Genomic DNA, 19,924 nt, shown 5'->3' with positions numbered 1-19,924 from the left:
CCTTTTTATTTAGTTACTTTGATTAAAAATTCAGATTGGCTTTTTATTGAATTATTTATAAATATGAGAGAGGGTTAGTATGAGGGTAGTCGTTACTAGGGATTCTTTTGCTTCCTCAGTATTTTCTTTTTACGTCACTACGATCGATATTGGTGCGGATGAAGTGTGGAAAGACCATTTAAATTGCTCATCTGATCCACTCGAAAGTCTAACCATTTGTAGATGTAATTACAAAAGCAGCACTTTCTCCTCAGCCATTTTAAGACCCTGAGTGTTATTCCGGTCGGGACTCGAACCGGGACCTCCCGCACAACAATACAATGCTCAACCATCTCAGCCAACAGGTTGAATATGATTATTTGAGAGTTTACGTTCCCACAATATTCATGAACGGAACTCCAATAAATTCAGACATTGAGCCATTTAATCGCATAGGGGCTTTTTTTCCACACCGATGGAACAAAATATAATTTATTAGACTAATACATAAAGTGAATCCTAAATATACAGTCAATTCAAAAAACGTTGTCGTCGACCGGCTCAAGCCTACGCGACTGGACCGAAAGGAATATGGGTAAAAATCACTGAAGCGGTTAAATATTCGTTCGGAATTAATTGTTCCCGCTAGTAATAAGATAATAATGGCGAGAAACAATCCATTAAATGCATGTCTTCGGGTTTAGGGAAAGAAAAACAAAGTAGTTATGATTTAGTTCACAATTTCGAAAATATGAAGGCATTAAAAAAACATCTCCTTCAACATTTTCTGCTCGCCTACGAAGGTTCGTGCTGTAAACCAGGCATAACTAGTCAGATAAAATTATGGAGTCAACTCGGCTTCAATGATTGATACCCAGAGTTCCTTTCGGTCCAGTCGCGTAGGCTTGAGCCGGTCGACGACAACGTTTTTTGAATTGACTGTATTGGGAATAGTCTACAAGGAACTGAAGAGCTGCAATAGGATAAATGTATCATGACGTCATCAACATTGAAACATTATAGTGACAATGAAGATTGAGAAATGGAATGAGGGATTAAAGTATTTTGAATGCTATTTTATTTACTCCTCTAGATACGCCAAATCTCCTCTATTAACTATGGATACGCCAATGCGCGTCCGCAAAGGTGTGTCTTAGATGCCCCCCCCCCCCCCCCCCCAATTTTTTTCAAAATCTCTTTTGGCCTTAAAGTTATGCCTACCACTATCCACTTTGTATCTTACCGAGACCGCTGAAAAAGTGCGTGAGGACTGGGGAGGAGAAATGTAATAACCGATAAGAACTGGGAACTATTAAGGACTGGAACCCAGAATAAAACTAGATGAGGAGATGTAAGGAGAATTCAGTAAGCAATCAAAGACAAACCAAGATCAAACATTCTTTTCAAATTTAATGCCTAAGTTTTTTTCAGAGGAATACATTTTGAACATCGCTTGAATATTGCTGCTACCCATATTTAAATCAAAATGTAATTCTTGAAATTACTCTTATTTAGTTTAATTCTTTGTGAGATAACACATTTGAGGTACTGGACAGTGATCAGACAATGGATTTTTTAGTTTTCCAGACTGTAGTTGTTCATCGTTGAGATCTCTTTGAAGTAGCCTCATTTGTATAGGTTGGACTGCATCCCGCTTGCTCAGCAAGCTGACACACCGCTGCTCTCAGTCTGTAAGTCTCCTGGAAGTCTAGTCCTCGCAGCTAAAAAAATAATTTTAAAAATGTCAGTAAATTCACACAGTATCTTTTTTAAATAGTACAAGGATTGCGAGACGAATTTCTTCTTTTTTCCCTCTCAGGGACCATTAAACCAAATATGATCAATGGGGCATAGCGACGGTAAGGAGTCGGAATCACCGAACCATCAAGCTGGTGTATCTATAGACTTCGAAAAAACTTGCGCAATTAGAGACAGCTATCCATCCCACTCGTTTTAGGAGATCCGCTCTAGCGATATCGATAGACTTTACCGTAAATAAGACAGAACCCTTTTAATGTTCTGGCATGCGACACCTTGTAATGTCAATGGCCCGCTATAAAGATCTTTTTTTACAATAAATAAAAAGTATTATACGGCTAATACCGAAGGTGAGAGGGTCACAAACTATCATTCAGTATCTCAAGAAAATCTTTGTAAAGGTTTTTGGTGTATCCTTGACATGTATATAGGATATCTTGTCAAAATACCACGTGACAACTGTCAGTTATATATCCTACATAATGGCCAGTCCCATACTGTCTCGTTAGTTTCCTCTTGATATTAATGTTTTTCGCCAATTCCTTTGAAATTCCAATGCCTTATCTTATTGTCAAGCTACCGCTTGGAAAATGGGTTCTAAAAATGAACCGAATCAGTTTTCCATGTCAAAAGAGCCTTGAAATATCTTGAAGATTTTCAAGAATTAGGTACGAATTTCTTCCCAAAGACTGTACAATGTACTGGAACTATTCGTGTTTACTATTAGTTTGCAAAGGAAAAAGCATCAGTAGTCGAAGAATTAATCTGGACAAGAAAAAAAAAACATTGCGTACTCAAAATTTACAGTTTTACTTGATAAACCGACTCTAATTCCTGTTCCATTAGCTGAAGAGACAGTTTGGGGTGACAGTTTGCACTGATGTTTATTTTGACCATCCCTATAAACTAAAGGTTTAAAAAAATGCTTACAACCGAACAGAACATTCCATATAGCAAGAGGACATTAGGACATTGCCTTCAGCTTACTGTTGAGAATTCTTCAAAAAAGAGCAGTGATATTTAATTTGCTTCAACCTGCCTTTGTTTCCATTTCACACAAACGACATGCTTTTTCAATCGTTCTTTTATCAGGTAATGTTAATCTTTTCTAAGCTTAAACGCAAAGATCTTACCTTATGTCCTGCCACTTCTCGTTTCCCAGTCTGGACCTGACTTAAATAGGCGTGAGTATGAGGTAGAACAGCGCAGCATACCAATAAAACTAGAACAATCCAAGCTCTTTCCATTTTGAACTGCACTAAGACGATCTTACTTGAGCGAGTTCCAAGTCTGTAATGAGTGAAAATTGTTATACAATGGTCTGTTTTATAAGGACTGATGTCCTTATGTTTCCGCGTGAGTGTCAATCACGTTTTGACGGTATGTCTCACTGCTGCGCGCGGAATAGTTCTGGGGGAAGTTTACTTTGAGATAACGAACAAACACATTCTCCTTGTCTCTAAGTTATTTGAGGGTTCTTATTGTTAGAGTATTTGATCGGTCACTAAACAGCTGCCCCAATTATTGCGAAAATCCATTAGACAGCCCTTTAGTTTGCTGGCCATAAAATGGTCTTTGTGTTCTAATGATGACACGGTTTAGACATTAGTAAGGAGCGACTAAGAACACCTTTAAAAAAATGGACTTTGTTACAAATGACTCCCTTAAGTAGGCCATCTTCAATCTTCAAATAGCTTGATGTTGCTTAACACTTGAAATTTATTGAACTTTTGATCGATTTATTTTCTTGACATTGATTGGATAGATCTAGACATAGAGATCGAAAAGGCATGTTATTGACTTTGATTGTTATTGCAATAAGTCTTATATTTGCCTAGCGTTGGGTTGAAAGGCAGAGAAAACACTGACAGAGAAAACGAATAAAAAGTTAGTTCGCGTCTTCAAAAGCATGAAATAACATTTATATGTATTTGTCAAAAGTTGAATGAGCTTAGTATGAGGTTCGTTGACAGTTTGGAAATTTTCTCAAATTAAGCACAAAATGTACAGATTATGAGTAGAGTCGAAGTCAAGTGACCACAAAAATGATTTTGGAAAATCTTTGCCGGGGAAAATTGATATCGCTTCATCTAAAACTGCAAATAATGATAAAACATAAAAAGTTCTCACATAGTGGTGGGTTAAGAGCAAGGAGAAGCGGAAATATGTTATGGGACAAAATGGAAATTGTGTAAAAACGTACTGATATAGAGTGCAAACAATATATCCGTGAAACACTAATTACTAAATTGTTCAAAATAGACTAGTGCTAGATAAATAAAAGAAAACAATAGAATTGATATCATAAAATAGTGCAAGTTAGTATTACTAATATTCACGGATATATTGTTTGCATTCTAGATTTTTTAAAGAAAATGTTGAGATGAAAATAAGCAATAGAGATTGTACTAAATGGGGATGAGCAAAGTAAAGAAAATAATAATAAAATGTCAATAAGAGAAAAGTGAAAGGAGGTAGTAACTGGTTCAAAGGAAACAGATAGGTGTAAAGAGAAAAAAAGAAAAGCGAGAAAGGAATGAAGCAAACACTAAATAAAAAGAACTTACGAAACGAAAATAAAACTTGGTTGAAAAAAAAAAAAAAAAGAAAAAAAGAACAAGAAACTGAACGAAAGAACAAACGAACATACGAAAAGAAGCCAACGAATAAGAGAAAGAAAGCAACTGGAAACCTCGGTAATTTGTGCCTAAATGCCATGTGAAGGACATATGTGTTAAATATCTATAAGAGTGCGCCTTATATTGTTCTTGGACACTGAGATTGCTTGTCTAAAAGTGTGAAATTTTAAAATTTTAATGTATTCATATATTCTTGCGCGCGGTGACTATTTGTTTGTTCAAATGACAGTCAAGCATTTTATCTTGTGCCATAATACCAAGATATTATTATTCATAGGAAATATAAAAATAGTATCGATACTAAGATATAGATTCACCTTGCTCAAATCACTTCGCCTGGCTTCCTCAAGTCAAACCGTTCTTATCTAGTTTCCTTTCTAGTAGATAAAACCGATTATGAGTTTGTGAAATCGCTAGATTTGTCACTTTTAAAAATATGTATAGAAATATCCATAGGTTTCTTCCACTTTATTGAGTTCTTTCTTTCTTTCCCTCTTTCTTTCTTTCTCTTTCTTTCTTTCTTTCTTTCTTTCTTTCTTTCTTTCTCTTATTTCTCCTCTCCTCTTCTTTTGTTGTTGATTGCACACATTTCCTTTAGAATTCTTTCCTGTTTATTCATTCATTCATTCATTCATCCTTTCTTTTCTTTTTCATTTCCGATTCCTCTTCAAAAAGTCAAATGAACAACAAGATTATTTCTTTTAATTTCCTTCTGCATGACTCAAATCAAGACAAAAAGAAGAAAAATTCCTGACAAGCTAAGGATATTCAAAAAGAATCAAAGATAACAGCCCAGATAAATTTTGAAGGACTTGTCATTCTGCTCCTAATGATTTCACCTATTTCTCAAGAAGGGTAATTCACTCCTTCAACATTAACTTAAAATGTATTCGCTTTTATCGTTAAAATTTATAATATCAAAACACTTTCATAACCAGAAAAGTCATTATTTCAAATGTAAAGCACAGTGCTATTGAATCAAGTACAAAAATTACTGGTGTGAAAAAAGAGAGAAAACATTTCAATATAAGATAAAAGGAATCAATCTTAAAAATTAAAAGTCATCAATGTTGGTCGTCTTTTCGTTCATCACTGATAATTTTCAAAAGTTCATTTCAAATTATTCATGCAATCCTTATGTGTGGGAATTGATAATTTAGATACTTCAAAACTGTTTCTGGGAACCTTGGAGTGGTTCACCGCTGGAGATAACAGATACTTGAGCGTGTTCCAAAAACAATCATATCTTTAAGATCTCGATTTCTTAACGAGTTTCTGCACTTCAGTCGCACTAATAACCTTACAAACCTGAAGTTTACTGGTGATCGGCCAACGCTTTCGTTCTTTTTTATTTAGTTTATTTCAGTGTTGATAGATAAAAGGCTTACAATAAAGCATAGCAGTAATAAAGTATAGCAGTAGAGTTTTTTTGAGGAATAAGTATTTAATGTTGTCAAACCTTTTGCATGCTCGTATTGAAGGGCACATATTACGATCATATTTTGGCTTCATTTCTTACGGAACTCTTTTATTGTCAAACCTCTTCAATTCTCAAACTTCTTTTTATTTTTATTTTTGAGTCACATCAGTACACACATATGCACATATAATAGCATTTCAAAAAAGGTTGTCACAGTCAAAGGCGACAGGGGATAGGCAATAAACGATAGGAGATAGATCATTCTCATAATGGATCATTCCTACTCTATGCGTCTTCCGCGGAACAACATATCACCTAACACCTATATCTCGCATGGCTCAAACAGCTTTTATTGACGTAGGCGTGCATAACATATAACCGTTCCAAACCTTTTAGTGAAAAGAGTATTCATGTTAGTAACGTTGCAGTTTGTAATAATTAATATATATTTCCCTTGAACGTATATGGTACAAGACAAAGAGTGAAGGCTATAAATGAAGGCTATCCTTAGTTATAGCCGAAACGTCATGTTTTTTAGAGAGTGTATTAATATATAGTTTCAAAAATTACACAAAAAAAGAAATAATGCCCAATGGAAAGAAGTTCTACTGCAATTTCTATCATGGAAAATCGCCTGGTAAGGACTCAGGCAAACGTAATCTGGGTTTCAGATCTGAACAGCCGCCATTTTCCTTCTCAGACCCCGATATCAGATCACATGTCATTCTCTAGAGTAACATTTCTTTGTTTAACGGTTTCACATGAGAAGACACATGAATATGGATACAACTCAAACGAATAATCTTATTCTCAAGACCATGTGTCATTTCCTAGAGTATCATTTCTTTTTTTAACGGTTTCACTTGAGAAGACACATGAATATGGATACAATCCAAACAAAGAAACTTATTCTCAAGACCATGTGTCATTCTCTAGAGTAACATTTCTTTTATTAACGGTTTCACTTGAGAAGACACATGAATATGGATACAACTCAAACAAATAATCTTATTCTCAAGACCATGAGTCGTTCCCTTGAGTATCATTTCTTTTTTAAACGGTTTCACTTGAGAAGACACATGAATATGGATACAATCCAAACAAAGAATCTTATTCTCAAGACCACGTTTCATTCTCTAGAGTATCATTTCTTTGTTTAACGGTTTCACTTGAGAAGACAAATGAATATGAATACAACTCAAACAAAGAAACTTATAAATATTCCAGTAGAGAGAACTTGACACTTGGCCATATCTTAAATGGACAAACCCAAATAAATAAGGTTTAATGTTTACTACGTGATTCCTTCTAAGTCCAAAGTAGTGTGGGCTACCTGTGATAAGCGTTTTTCAATATTGCAGCCAAGACCTTTTGATAATATTGAGTACGGGATTTTTCTCACAATATACGAGAATACGAACGGTAATCTCGAAATTTTCAATAAAAATGTATCATTAAGAAAGAAATAAAGAAACCACTCTGGTTAACCGCAAACACTATTAAAACTTAGTTATATATGTAAATAAATATATCAGTTTTTTTTTTATCTGATGTTCTCCGTTATTAAAAATAAAGTTTTCATTATTATTATTATTATTAATATTATCATTATTATTATTATTAAGAATTAGGGAAAAAATGCCTTTCGTTTTACTTTTACTGTACATACAACAAAAGCTACTTATAAATGATACCTCTTTGTCATCATGCATTGTGGAAAAATTCAATCAATCAAAAACGACAATGTAAAGTACCGTAAATCCTCTATTTAGCCCCCCCTCTCAAATAAGCCCCCCCCTCTCTAATAAGCCCCCCCTTTTTAAAGAAAGAAATTGGTTACCCCCCCCCCCTCTTTTTAGCCCCTCCCCCCCCCCTCCTTCCCCCTTTCACAACTAAAGAATCACGTGTACTGATTAAAGGTGATTTATTTAAGTCTTGGTTGTTCAGAACATTTCTTTTTAGCCTGCTTTGTTAATGTTACCGTGTTTTAGTTTTGCTATTCACAATTATCGTAAATTATACTTTAGAGACTAACAGGTAAATCAAATAATAAAAATGCCATGTACATCACTACAGATCATGCGAGAAGGTCAATAGTAATGCTTCCGTTTAATCCTGAGTTACAATCATATTACATCCTGACAGCGTACGACTTACTAAGTTTCGACTAAATCAATAAGCCCCCCCCTCTCAATTAAGCCCCCCCCCCTCTCCAATAAGCCCTCCCTCAAACGTGTCTGAAATAAATAAGCCCCCCGGGGGACTAAATAGAGGATTTACGATAGTCCTATTCTTACTGAGAATCAATTCTGATCTAAGGCACAATTCAAACAAAAACTGGAGGTTTCTAGATCCACTAGCCCATGCAGGGAGACTTGGATGTCTTTTGGAAATTTTTCCTGATTTGTTTTTTATGGAGGTGTAGCTAAATGACAAACTATAACCAGCTGTATAGTGACAACAGATTGATATCATGATCCAAAGTGGTTATCAAACAATACAATGAGCAAAACGCGCGCCTGTTTATATATTAGGTACTTAACGATAGTGGTTGGCGTTTACCTGATTGTTGACTTTTCTACGCACATGAAACTTTCCGTGCTAATTTTCCTGCCGGCATGGCAGCCTACACGTTAGCGTTTATTATGTTTACTGAACACATAAATCAAGTCTCTTCTGTGATTATAAAAACACGCCCTTCAAAATGGCTCAAGATAATGCGCCTTTAAATACGAGGGAAGAAAAACTGCCAATATATTTTGTTTAAAAAATGGCGCAAAATAACTTTTTGCTTTATTCTGGGTTAATTTTTTTTTCTAAGTCAAGTTAATTTTGGTATTTTAGTTTTTGCTTTCAAATTAAATTTTTTTTCAACAACTTCCACTTTATAATACGTAAACCTCTTTGTTTATTATACAAAATAAATGACGTATTCTATATATTTAAAATAACTTTTTGCTATTCTAATACGTGTAATCTATTGTTGTCTGCCAGTTTGGTTTAAGAAATTACTTGGATTCTAGTTTTGGTAATTATACTGGGGCTATTGTTTTACGCAGTTCAAGTCTTTTTATGTTTAATCGGCCCTTTGATTATAACATGTGACAGGATACCCCGCTCAGCCGGATGGTGGTGTGTTTTCAGGTTTCTCGAGCGTTCTCAAGATATTTGATATTATCATTGATCTACTACTACTCTACTACCACTACTACTACTACTACTACTACTACTACTACTACTACTACTACTACTACTACTACTACTACTACTACTACTACTACTACTAGTACTACTACTACTACTACTACTACCACTACTACTACTACTACTACTACTACTGCTACTACTGCTGCTGCTGCTGCTGCTGCTGCTGCTGCTGCTGATGCTGCTGCTGCTGCTGCTGCTACTTCTACTATTACTAGATCTAACTCCCAGATCAATACCTTAAAACAACCTTTGGGTTGATCTAAGTCAGGGGGGCACGGCTGACTCACAGACTGAACCCTGAAACAACTTACCTCTGGGCTGATCTAAGTCAGGGCATGGCTAACTCACAGATCAATACATTAAAACAGCCTCTGGATTGATCTAAGTCAGGGCACGGCTGACTCACAGACTGAACCCTTAAGCAACCTTTGAGTCGATCTAGATCAGGGCATAGCTGACTCACGAATCGAATCTCCGTGAAATCCCAAACCTGTTAAATTTTTTAGCGGGAAGAAAGCATTAGACTGAAGTATAAAAAAGTAATAAACTTACAAAAGAGTCGTTACAACGCGTCCCCAGGCAAAAAGCCAAACCAATTTTAAAAAGCATAAACTTCCTATTACTATGTACTTCAAGTGTAAAAAAAAAACAAAGCTCGTCGCGATGTATAGAACGCCAACTCCCAAACGTCAAAGGTCTTTGTCCTTTGTCTTTAAGTGCTGCATCCTACTATTATCGAATCATTTACTTTATCGGAAACTTCTATTTTATTTTATAGTTTTCAAGATTAATTTTTTGCGGTTGGGATGGGATGAGTGTAATAGTACTTTTTGAGTTTTTCATATATTCTTTTATTTTTTACGCGTTTTCACCGGGCTTAAAAATAAGTATCGTTGCACTCGGTCCGTACGGCATCACCACGAGCCAAATATTTTCCCGTACGGCCCTCCCACTCAGTCAATAAAGACATATTATTTTTCCACTTTCCTTTTGACTAAGTTTTCTCTTATCTTAAAAAAACTGATTTTAACAAAATGGGCCAAATCTGTCCTAAGGGGAAAAGATATGGTTTTTGTTTTAAATCGTCAGAAAACTGATAGCTTTTTCTTAATACAAAGCCTCTCTTGCACAGTTCGTATCGAGTGAATAAAAATTAAATTGATATATCACTGGCTCAAAAAATGTTATCATAACTTTTGAAATAACATCAGTGATCAAATATATAAGTACTATTATATTAATGTCTACATGCTAATGTGTACACATGTACTTTGCTTATTTGAGCGAGGTACTGTAGGCAGATGGCCAAGTAACTCAATTTCTTTAGTGCACAAAGGTGGGGGCAAATGTTCTGTTTTATTCAACACTGCATGGCGGGGAAGCGTTACTTAATCGATAATGTCATGTTGATATTTTGATAATTTAGCTTGACGCATGATCTACTCTTTTCACCTGCCTCTTAAAGTGTCATCAATCTAGATAACACAAAGAAGAGGAAACTGTGTTACCTTCCTTCAAACAATGATCGACTACTTTTCCAAAGAAAAATGTCCAAGTACAAGCAGTATTTTTTTTTTTTTTTTTTCATATTTTTTCAATATTTTATCTATTCCAAGTAACTATTTTTAAAATCTATTTCTAATTCCAAGTATGCTTTCATGCGACAAACCAAAAAGTACCAAAGAATGTTTTATATTGGCACGTTCTTCAGCTGGTCTTATTACAGAAATAAACAGGAACAATAAAGATCCTTTCTATCAAAGTTTAATGACCCATTAGTAAAATTAAAGTCATTTGGTGAGTAAAATAGAAGCCAGCTGATAACCACGTACTAATTTAATAATCAACAACTAATCAACATTTTTCTATAAATACTGCGACGTAACGTACGCAAGTCCACCATTCAATCTGCGCGCTTGTCAATCACCGTTTTACGCGATCCATAGTAAGGTATCAAGATGAACAGCAGAATAGCAATATTAGTCTTTGCTTTTGGGATGTTAGTGTTCACTATAGACCAAGGATCGACGATTCTTCATGGAGGATTTGGTAAGAACTGCAAGCCACCTCCGTGTAGTAATAACGGCAAAAGACAGGTATTGTGGAAAACGCATCGTATTTTATATATTTCTGTCATCGATTAGAAATACCTGGAAAATATCCAAAACCCTCGATTATCATGGTTCAGAATTGAATTGTATTGAATGCATACAGTTCTATTCTACGTGGCATCAACTGTTCAAAAGTATGTACAAGAGTATTAAAACCCAAGTTGGTAAATTTAAAAGTGCGACAGATTTCAAAGTGTTATAAATTGAAAGTATATCCACAAGCTCCCTAACAAATCTTGAAGGTGTTCTTGTTCAAAATCTTGACCTATTTGCAACCCTTAACTTAAAAAGCGCATAGTCGGTGGGGTGATAAGAGAGTGTTGAACTTGTCGAAATACTTACCAAAAAAGTTACGGGCACATAGTTCTTTCTTTCGTCAAATTTCTGAAAAGTGAAGTGCTAGCTAACGCCCCAGTTCTTCCGCTCTGCTCCATATGAGAAGGTTGCCGGTATTTTTGAAAAACATTTGTGTCGTTGACCCGGACCCTTATTGGAATGGTCCTAACACGCATGTATTCCTCACACCATGGCAAGCCTGTATGTCTAACCATATTGAACGTGTGAAGCGACCGGCATGTATCACTTTTTATCACTTCCCCATTTCTTTTATTTGCCTATGTTTCCATTTCTTCCTTTCATCCTCCCACCCCCCCCCCCCCCCCCCCCTCCACCCCATCCCATTCCCCAAGTAGGTCTCTCTCTTAAACCCTCGGTATATTACTTATTTACCGAGCGGTTGAGAGAAGTACAGGAGTCCAAAGACGATATCCACAACGGATGCAAAACTTGAATCAAATAGAAAATATCCCAAAGATTAAGTGATCACATTTTGGCTCTAATGTCTTTTATTTTTCACGTCAAGACTTTTACGATAAGACTGTATCAATAAATGTTATCAGTGTGCTGATTTCATCTAATCTTGACATATCCAAGAGCTTATGACTCTTTTGATGTACGTACATGCACAATTCAACTACACCCGCCTATTGCCTATTCTAATGTTTAGTCCGAGATAATGTAATGATCCATAAATATCTTGATAGCTTCATTGGTTGTCGTCATGGAGATTGGGCATCATTTGCTCACATCTAAGCGACCTTGCGACTGCACACAAATCCTGTACGCTGTTCGTCGTTCGAGCCCTCTGTCATTAAAAAAATCGAATTAAAAAAAAGGCAAACTAGTAAAACAAGCTTAATACCTGTATGCAACACATTCCGTCCCTGTTCTATAGAGTCAAAGCGATCGCCTGATCAATTATATCCCTTTTCTTGTATTAGATATTTTATTCTGTACTAGTGCCAAAAACCGTTTTATCAGAACACTCTGCAATGGCGGGCACTAAGATAATGAGGACGGAAAGTCGAGCTAAATGAATCGAGAGCGCGGTTATATTCTCTTAGTTTTGCAACAAATTGAGTTACCCTGAAGGCCACAAGACTACCGCAACATTCATTAATATCATCAACATTTAAACAAATTTTTAAGCAAAGGGATTCTGGTAGTGATAGTATAAATGACGCCATAATATAAGTGATTCATCGTCATAGATTAAATTCTGAAATTTAAAAAAGCGGTTCTATGGGAAGAAAGTGAAATTAAGCTTTATTTCGAAAACAAAATCGTTTTTGATCTAATGGTTCTACAGCTACGCAGGTACCGCTCAAGCAGAAATTTGCTTCGATCGTAAAACTCTACAAAATAACTACTCTGTCAACGCAGGAGGTGGGTGTTTTTAAGAGTTGAAGTTTTCTTAGATAAGCCTCTAAGATATCATGAGAAAGTAGAATGCTGTAGAGCTTTAAAAAATGATGGGAAACAATATCACCTAAAGAAATTCTGTTATATAAGAAAGGCATTAGATTCAGACTTTGAATAGACAAAATTAAACATGAAAATTGATTGTTCAATGGATTCTAATAAGAAACGACATTTGATTTTGTAAAGATATAAAATTATTTTAATGTATTTGTAAGTAATTTTCTCTTTTTCTTTTTTGATGGATGGAATAAAGATTATTAAAAAAGCGTTTAGTTAACACGAATAGATAAGTAAATTCACGAGAAATTTCTGAAGTTGAACATACCTTCAATATAACTTGCCTCTTACGACAACACGAATAGACAAGTAAATTCACGAGAAATTTCTGAAGTTGAACTTACCTTCAATATAACTTGCCTCTTACGACAACAAGGTGGACTTGAACATCCTAGGCACACGGCATTGCTATAAGCTGTACTGTTCTGGACAAGACACACAAGAACTAGTGCACAGGTGATAAGAAATTGAGTTTTCATCTTAATTCAGTGTCAGTCTCAATACAGAATTCTATCAGCTATTGCAAAACGTGCTCAATATGTATTAAAAAGCGAAGCAAACCAATCTTATATACTAAATTTATTGGGTAATACTAAACTTTTTTGATGGATGGAATAAAGATTATTAAAAAAGCGTTTAGTTAACACGAATAGACAAGTAAATTCACGAGAAATTTCTGAAGTTGAACATACCTTCAATATAACTTGCCTCTTACGACAACACGAATAGACAAGTAAATTCACGAGAAATTTCTGAAGTTGAACTTACCTTCAATATAACTTGCCTCTTACGACAACACGAATAGACAAGTAAATTCACGAGAAATTTCTGAAGTTGAACATACCTTCAATATAACTTGTCTCTTACGACAACAAGGTGGACTTGAACATCCTAGGCACACGGCATTGCTATAAGCTGTACTGTTCTGGACAAGACACACAAGAACTAGTGCACAGGTGATAAGAAATTGAGTTTTCATCTTAATTCAGTGTCAGTCTCAATACAGAATTCTATCAGCTATTGCAAAACGTGCTCAATATGTATTAAAAAGCGAATCAAACCAATCTTATATACTAAATTTATTGGGTAATACTAAACTTCCTCCGTCATCATAAAAGTATATGAGGCATTTAGTTTGCTTTAAAGTTCGGTTTGGTTTTCGCCGGAACTCTTTGAAAGTCATTAGACTAAATGACTTTTGGATAAACCCTTCTTACTAACTTGCTTTTAGCGCTACAAGATGAGATTATTACTTTAATCTTTGAGGGAAAAAGAGTGCAGAGACAATTGCTGTTTTATTGCAAATTATTCAACTCTAAAAATAGTTTTTTTGGTCAGTTATCATGTGACCTCTTCGCCGCCATGTTGGAAGAACCAGTACTGACAAACGTGATCTTGGGATGTTTACTTTTATCAAATAAATAATTATGGATCATATGTTTGTTGTTAATTCGCTTGAAGATGATTACAAATCTTTTTTTTTTTATCTGAGTTGGTATAAACTAGCTGCCGTCGAAAACTTGGCGATAGAATTGATGGTTTTCACGGTGGCCATGTTGGAGGAACTTAACAAAAGAATTGTCAATAAAATCTTTTGTTATATCCTCCAACATGGCCGCCGTATCTTTTGTTATTTAATTCTCTTGGGAATGGTTGAATGTTGAATAGATTTTATGCAATCAAAAGTTTGCTGTTGTAAGAGTGAGAGGTTACTCGAGAGGAAAGATAAACCTGCTCGTTTACTTTTTTAGTTGAATATTTTTGTTCTTAATAAATGAATACTGCCGGTTATCTTATAAAGAACGTGTGAAAATTAATAATAGAAAGGTTATCCATCTAGTCATTAAAGCACTTGTACTGGACTCGTATCGGTAAATTATCACAAATCATTTAATTCATGTCTCTTATGTGAAGATTATTTTCTTTAAAAAAGCAGATTACTTGCGCGCGTCAACAGCACACAAAAAAAATATATGTTCGTGATCCGACAATTTCTCTCTTAAAATAGTAATTAAAAAAAAACACCTGAAAATCGCTTTTAAAAAGCGCATATTTCAACAAAATTGCAATCAGTTTAAAAATTGCTTCGTTTGCATACCCATAAACATCCTAAATTTGTATCTTGTAACAGCCAAACGATTCAAAACCGCTTTTTAAGGAGAATTTGAATGAAATTCGGCAGTCTTGGAGAGAAAACTTCATGGTTTTAGTGAAAGGCGCCTTGTTATAAGTACTTACTATTTGTTGATCTTCAGTTAAAAGGTTTGTCATTCAGAATATCATTCAAAGGACATATGCAATAGGTACTTTAATTTTGTCTTGTCGATTGATTGCTCTGCAAAGCTAATGCAGTTACTTTCTCGCAGATTAGAAGGACGAATGATGTAATTTTGTAGAGTGTATAGCAATAGTCAAACATGCCTCTGAAAAATCGATCTAAGATAGATCATTCGTATGATTGAAGAATTTTTTCGAGTAAAGAAAATATGGTAGATAAATAGACAATAAGAATCATTGCTTAAAAATAGTTATTATTATTTTTAAGCACTTTTAGCATAGTACAAACAATTTATTAAGGGAACCTTAAATCAAATACATTCTTGCGTTTCCTAAAAAGGCGCGAAAATTTCGCACGCGCGTTGCATATAGTTATCACGGAAAATGGAGTTTAACCAATCACAGTATTTTACGTGTATTCCGTCATATTATCTCGATGGTATCACATCTCCCTATTTTAGTCACGTGGCGATCCACTATTTTGCGATATTGGGCTGCAAATAAACTTATTCTTGTGGCACTATAGTGGTCTTTTTATTGAAAAATATATATATTTGTGGTGTGATGTCGATATAATAAAACATCTATAGGATTCATCCTCGCCCATTATGACAGATATGACAGAAGTCTCGACTTCAATATTCTGCCACAATGGGCGAGGATTAACTCAATAATAGTATATTATTATTGGCGGAGACTCCTTTTTTCTTCTCCTTTTTCTTCTTGTTCTTCTTGTTCTTCTTGTTCTTCTTGTTCTTCTTGTTCTTCTTGTTCTTCTTGTTCTTCTTGTTTTTCTTGTTCTTCTTGTTCTTCTTGTTCTTCTTGTTCTTGTTCTTCGTTTTCTCCTTCTTCTTCAAATAAACGGCAAGTTAAAGGCGTTCATTGGGCAGCGTTTAAAATGCATAAATATAAAAGATAATTCAAAGAAAAGATTATATTGTTCCAAATGATTATTGAATGACACCTAGATTTTTTAGGTGTCTGTTTGAAGTATAAAAATCAAATTATGATCTTTTTGATTAAAAAATGATCAAGCAAAATGTTCTTTTTTGCTTTCTTTCTTGTAACTTTTCTTCTTTCCTTTTTTTGTTTTCTTTCTTTGTCTTTTTCTTTCTCGAATTTTCGATTTTGCTCGATATTAGTGGACATCTGCTCATGGATGGATGTATTCATGTACATATGGCGGGCTAGCTTTGTCATATATACGCATGGACGTATTTATGCACCGGCATATGTATCAAATATACATAGGTTTCTTCCACTTTATTGAGTGATATCTGAATTCGAGGGAAATAACAGAATGCTAAAAAATGTCTAATTTTCTAGAGTATTTATAACGATGTTTCCTTCTTTCTTTCTTTCTTTCTTCCTTTTCTTTACTTTATTTTTCTTTTTTTCAAATGGCCTAAAAAGTAGCAAATATATTTATATTTTAAGTACTAAATTCTTTTTTCTTTTGGTCGATATGACAAGTCGATTCAAGGGATATCACACATAAACTATAGATAATTTTAATTTTTTTAGGAGTAAGGGAACAAAACAAACAAACAAACAAATTTGCTAACGATGTTAACAAATACTCATTTCAAACCGATAACTTCCTTAATTTATTTTGCTCCAGTATCTGATGTGATCGCGTTTTGTTTTTCGGTTACCGCTGCCGCAGTAGTAGTGATCACCAAAAGGTCATGGCTGTTTATATGAATTCATATTATCGGCTTCGTATCTCGATAAACTGCCAGCTTTTGTATCACTCTCGTCAATATAATGAACCATCTATTTGCGAAGCTAGAAATCATATAACAGTAAATACATTTGAGGGTTATTCCAAATTATAAAGTATTTTCAAATTTTCAAATAAAAATATTATATCTGATTTTTTTTTTTTTGTTTGTTAAATATTGAAACGGGTGGCAAAACTTCCTCTTTCATCCACCGCCAGTCAGACTCCACTGCGAGAGCGTTTGCGTAATGTTAATTGTAGGTACCTTTAAGAAATACATTGAATACCTTAGTATGAAAATAGAAGACTGACTGTAAATCAAATTGAAGCAAAAATAGAGCGTTGGTAATTTTGAAAATCAATTTTAGTGCATGTATACTGTTTTGAGCTCCTAAAAAAGTCAACATGTCGAGTGAAGGCGGCGTTGGAGTATAAGAATAACTATTAGTAAAACTGGCGACTGATTATCTCATGATCTTCGTCTGCTTCAACATTATTTATTGGTCGTTTGTCGCCCCACCATCCACTCCCACACCCATAAGAATTTCACTGATAAACTTTTTTTGTAGAGTAATAAGAATTTCTTGATATTCATTTGATAATACTATCAACAATCACTGATCGCCATTTTCCCTTCAACCTTTTTTGAAATATCTGTATAAATTACAGCAGATGACATTTTTCTTGATACGTTATCCTCAACCACTGTTCTCTTTTCCACTTCCAGATTGATATTTACCGAGAGCAAGCCAGGAAACAAAGTATATGTCGAGCAGCAAGACAACTTGGATGTGACCTAGGACCTCACCCGATGTCAGATGCACGGCAATAAATATTTTTCTGGATTTAAAGAATATGAAAAGAACTCGCGAAATGATATATTTTATCAACTAATGAATAATTTGTAGACACTGATGTAACTTAAACACGTAGCCGACGAGCTTGCTCATTGATAGCATAAGAAGAAATTCATATGCGTTGGTTACTAAGAGCACCTAAATAAACCAAATTCTTTATTTAGTTACCTCAAAGATGATAAAATAAAGTTGTTATCAGATGAATATTATTGTGTTTAAAAGGGAAATACATACGGGAAAGTGCACTCGCCTCTTTCCAGTACAACGTACCTACCTGCAAAAAACGCTTCCCAAATCGAAAGTCATATACGACATGTATGACACGTGCAGGCACAATTAAACTAAAGCGTTTCTCCTGTTGGGTCCCTCCCGCGCTTCACCATTTTTTACTTTGCTGGGGGGTTTCACTCTTCCTCACATTTCATCCAAAAATTAACATTTCGAAATTCCAAACGTATTTGGTGGAAATATATAAGTATTATACTGAACTTTGATCATAAATTTGATCATTTCTAAATTTTTTATGATAGGTTAATGTGTCTTCTCTAATTCCCCCATCCCCCCCCCCCCCCCAAAAAACTTTAAGACCATGCCATTTTACGAAAGAAAAACAAAAAACAAAAAACAAAATGGTGAAACTTTGAATAAACCTTTAAAAGTCAATTGACCGAGGCCTTATCTAAATTCTTATTCCCTGTTATACAAGAATTCTCCTCCACGAAAACATGCAAAAACTAGATAGTTAAACAGCTTGTAATCGAAGCCGGAAAAAAAGTGCGCGCAGTGCCGGCTTTTGGCGATGTTGGCGATGTTGTGATACTATCTGAAACAGCCGTTTAAACCTGGTTTTACTCGACACTATATAAATACAATGAAAGTGTTACTTTTGCACCAATGCTTCATTGAAGAAACGACCATTGTAGAAAAATAATCTGCTGCCAGAAGGAAAACTTAACATGTTTAAAGTTCTACTTTTTTCCCTCGCTGTCGTTGTCATCACCACACGGCACACAGCACACAGCACTCTTGGTTTGTGTCGCCAGTGCAAATCATGTTGCTATGGCAGGAAGAGGGAAAGTGTAAACCCAAGAAATGTAAGTTCTTTATAAAATACGAACAGAGTGTAGGTTAATTAAGCGTCACATATGAATTACCGTCAATGGACGAGCAGTCTCTAATTCTAATACGACCTTTGCATGATGGCGTCATTCACTTCCACCACCAGACTCCCTTGTACACTTTCTTTTGCTCACTTAATTAGATACTATTCTCACGAGGGAATAAACATTGGATTAAGAAAGAACATTCGCGAAGCATCTTAGTAGTGGGAGTCGATTGACGCCATCATGCAAACGTCCTATTCGGGCTTAATTGTGAGATAATTTACGAGAAACCAGATGTCGGTCAAAAGATTTCATAAAATTGAGATGTCGAGCTGTTTTACGTGTCTGCATAAAATATGTATAAAAAGCTCTTTTTTATTTTACTAGTCATGCTATTGTTGCTACCACATAATTTACATATGTTTTTTAGTCGCGATTCATTTCCTTAACTTAAATAACATTTCATTCAGGTAAATTCTCATCATTTCTACAATATTTTAAAACTAAATTCAACTAAAAAAGTAAATTGTCATGAAATTCTTATGGCACCTGTTAACATCAATTTTTTTGACCATTTCGTGCAGGAATTAAAAATCACTTATTTCTGTCCATATTAGGAAGCAGGTGTTGCAGAGTCATACAAGAACCAGAGGCGTGTATTTCTTAAAGAAAGGCTCAACAACGTGGCTCAAGGCTATAGGAATAATTGAATTCTAAGAAGGTTATAACGGGAAACTGATGGAAAGACTCTAGTAAAGATCATAATGTCGCAAAGTTTAGTTTGAAAGTAATGGAAAAAACTAAAATAACTGTTGTAATATATTTACTTCCAGGTAATACATATATATTAAAACTAAAACTGTAAATTTACTTCCAGGTATGCATATATTAAAACTGAAACTGTAATATCAAGATTGCTGTTCAGAGTAGTTGATAGTAGAATAAATACATTGCTAGAAATCCGCTACAGTCAGCGGTCTGACGTAAACACGCGGGCTCAAGATTTACGCATGCGTAGACAGAAATTCAAAA

The 19,924-nt window shown here is 34.8% G+C and overlaps 4 long non-coding RNA genes across 5 annotated transcripts; 2 read left to right on the top strand and 2 right to left on the bottom strand.

Annotated features, from left to right (window-relative positions):
* Positions 1–1,371: 1,371 nt before the first annotated feature.
* Positions 1,372–3,050, bottom strand: LOC148906025 (uncharacterized). The gene is made up of 2 exons (XR_016121590.1): positions 2,871–3,050; positions 1,372–1,700 (listed from the first exon to the last, which is right to left on the bottom strand). It is a non-coding gene; the product is annotated as an uncharacterized LOC148906025 (long non-coding RNA).
* A 7,856-nt stretch (positions 3,051–10,906) lies between these two features.
* On the top strand, positions 10,907–17,993 carry LOC148906023 (uncharacterized). 2 transcript variants are annotated; one of them, XR_016121613.1, is made up of 2 exons: positions 10,907–11,099; positions 17,660–17,993. It is a non-coding gene; the product is annotated as an uncharacterized LOC148906023 (long non-coding RNA). The 2 variants fall into 2 exon arrangements; XR_016121614.1 differs by lacking the exon at positions 10,907–11,099 and adding an exon at positions 17,124–17,189.
* Positions 11,942–13,770, bottom strand: LOC148906024 (uncharacterized). The gene is made up of 2 exons (XR_016121615.1): positions 13,277–13,770; positions 11,942–12,258 (listed from the first exon to the last, which is right to left on the bottom strand). It is a non-coding gene; the product is annotated as an uncharacterized LOC148906024 (long non-coding RNA).
* Positions 17,994–18,497: 504 nt separating the features above from the next.
* On the top strand, positions 18,498–19,804 carry LOC116291877 (uncharacterized). The gene is made up of 2 exons (XR_004196618.2): positions 18,498–18,883; positions 19,510–19,804. It is a non-coding gene; the product is annotated as an uncharacterized LOC116291877 (long non-coding RNA).
* The last annotated feature ends 120 nt before the right edge of the window (positions 19,805–19,924 follow it).

The sequence above is a fragment of the Actinia tenebrosa genome, unplaced genomic scaffold (assembly GCF_029948245.1).
Source record: "Actinia tenebrosa isolate PJP-AT-01 unplaced genomic scaffold, QUT_ActTen_1.0 PGA_scaffold6__47_contigs__length_16458017, whole genome shotgun sequence".
NCBI lineage: Eukaryota > Metazoa > Cnidaria > Anthozoa > Actiniaria > Actiniidae > Actinia > Actinia tenebrosa.
The sequence above is the reverse complement of the archived record's forward strand: the minus strand, read 5'-3'. Positions and strand labels throughout refer to the sequence as shown.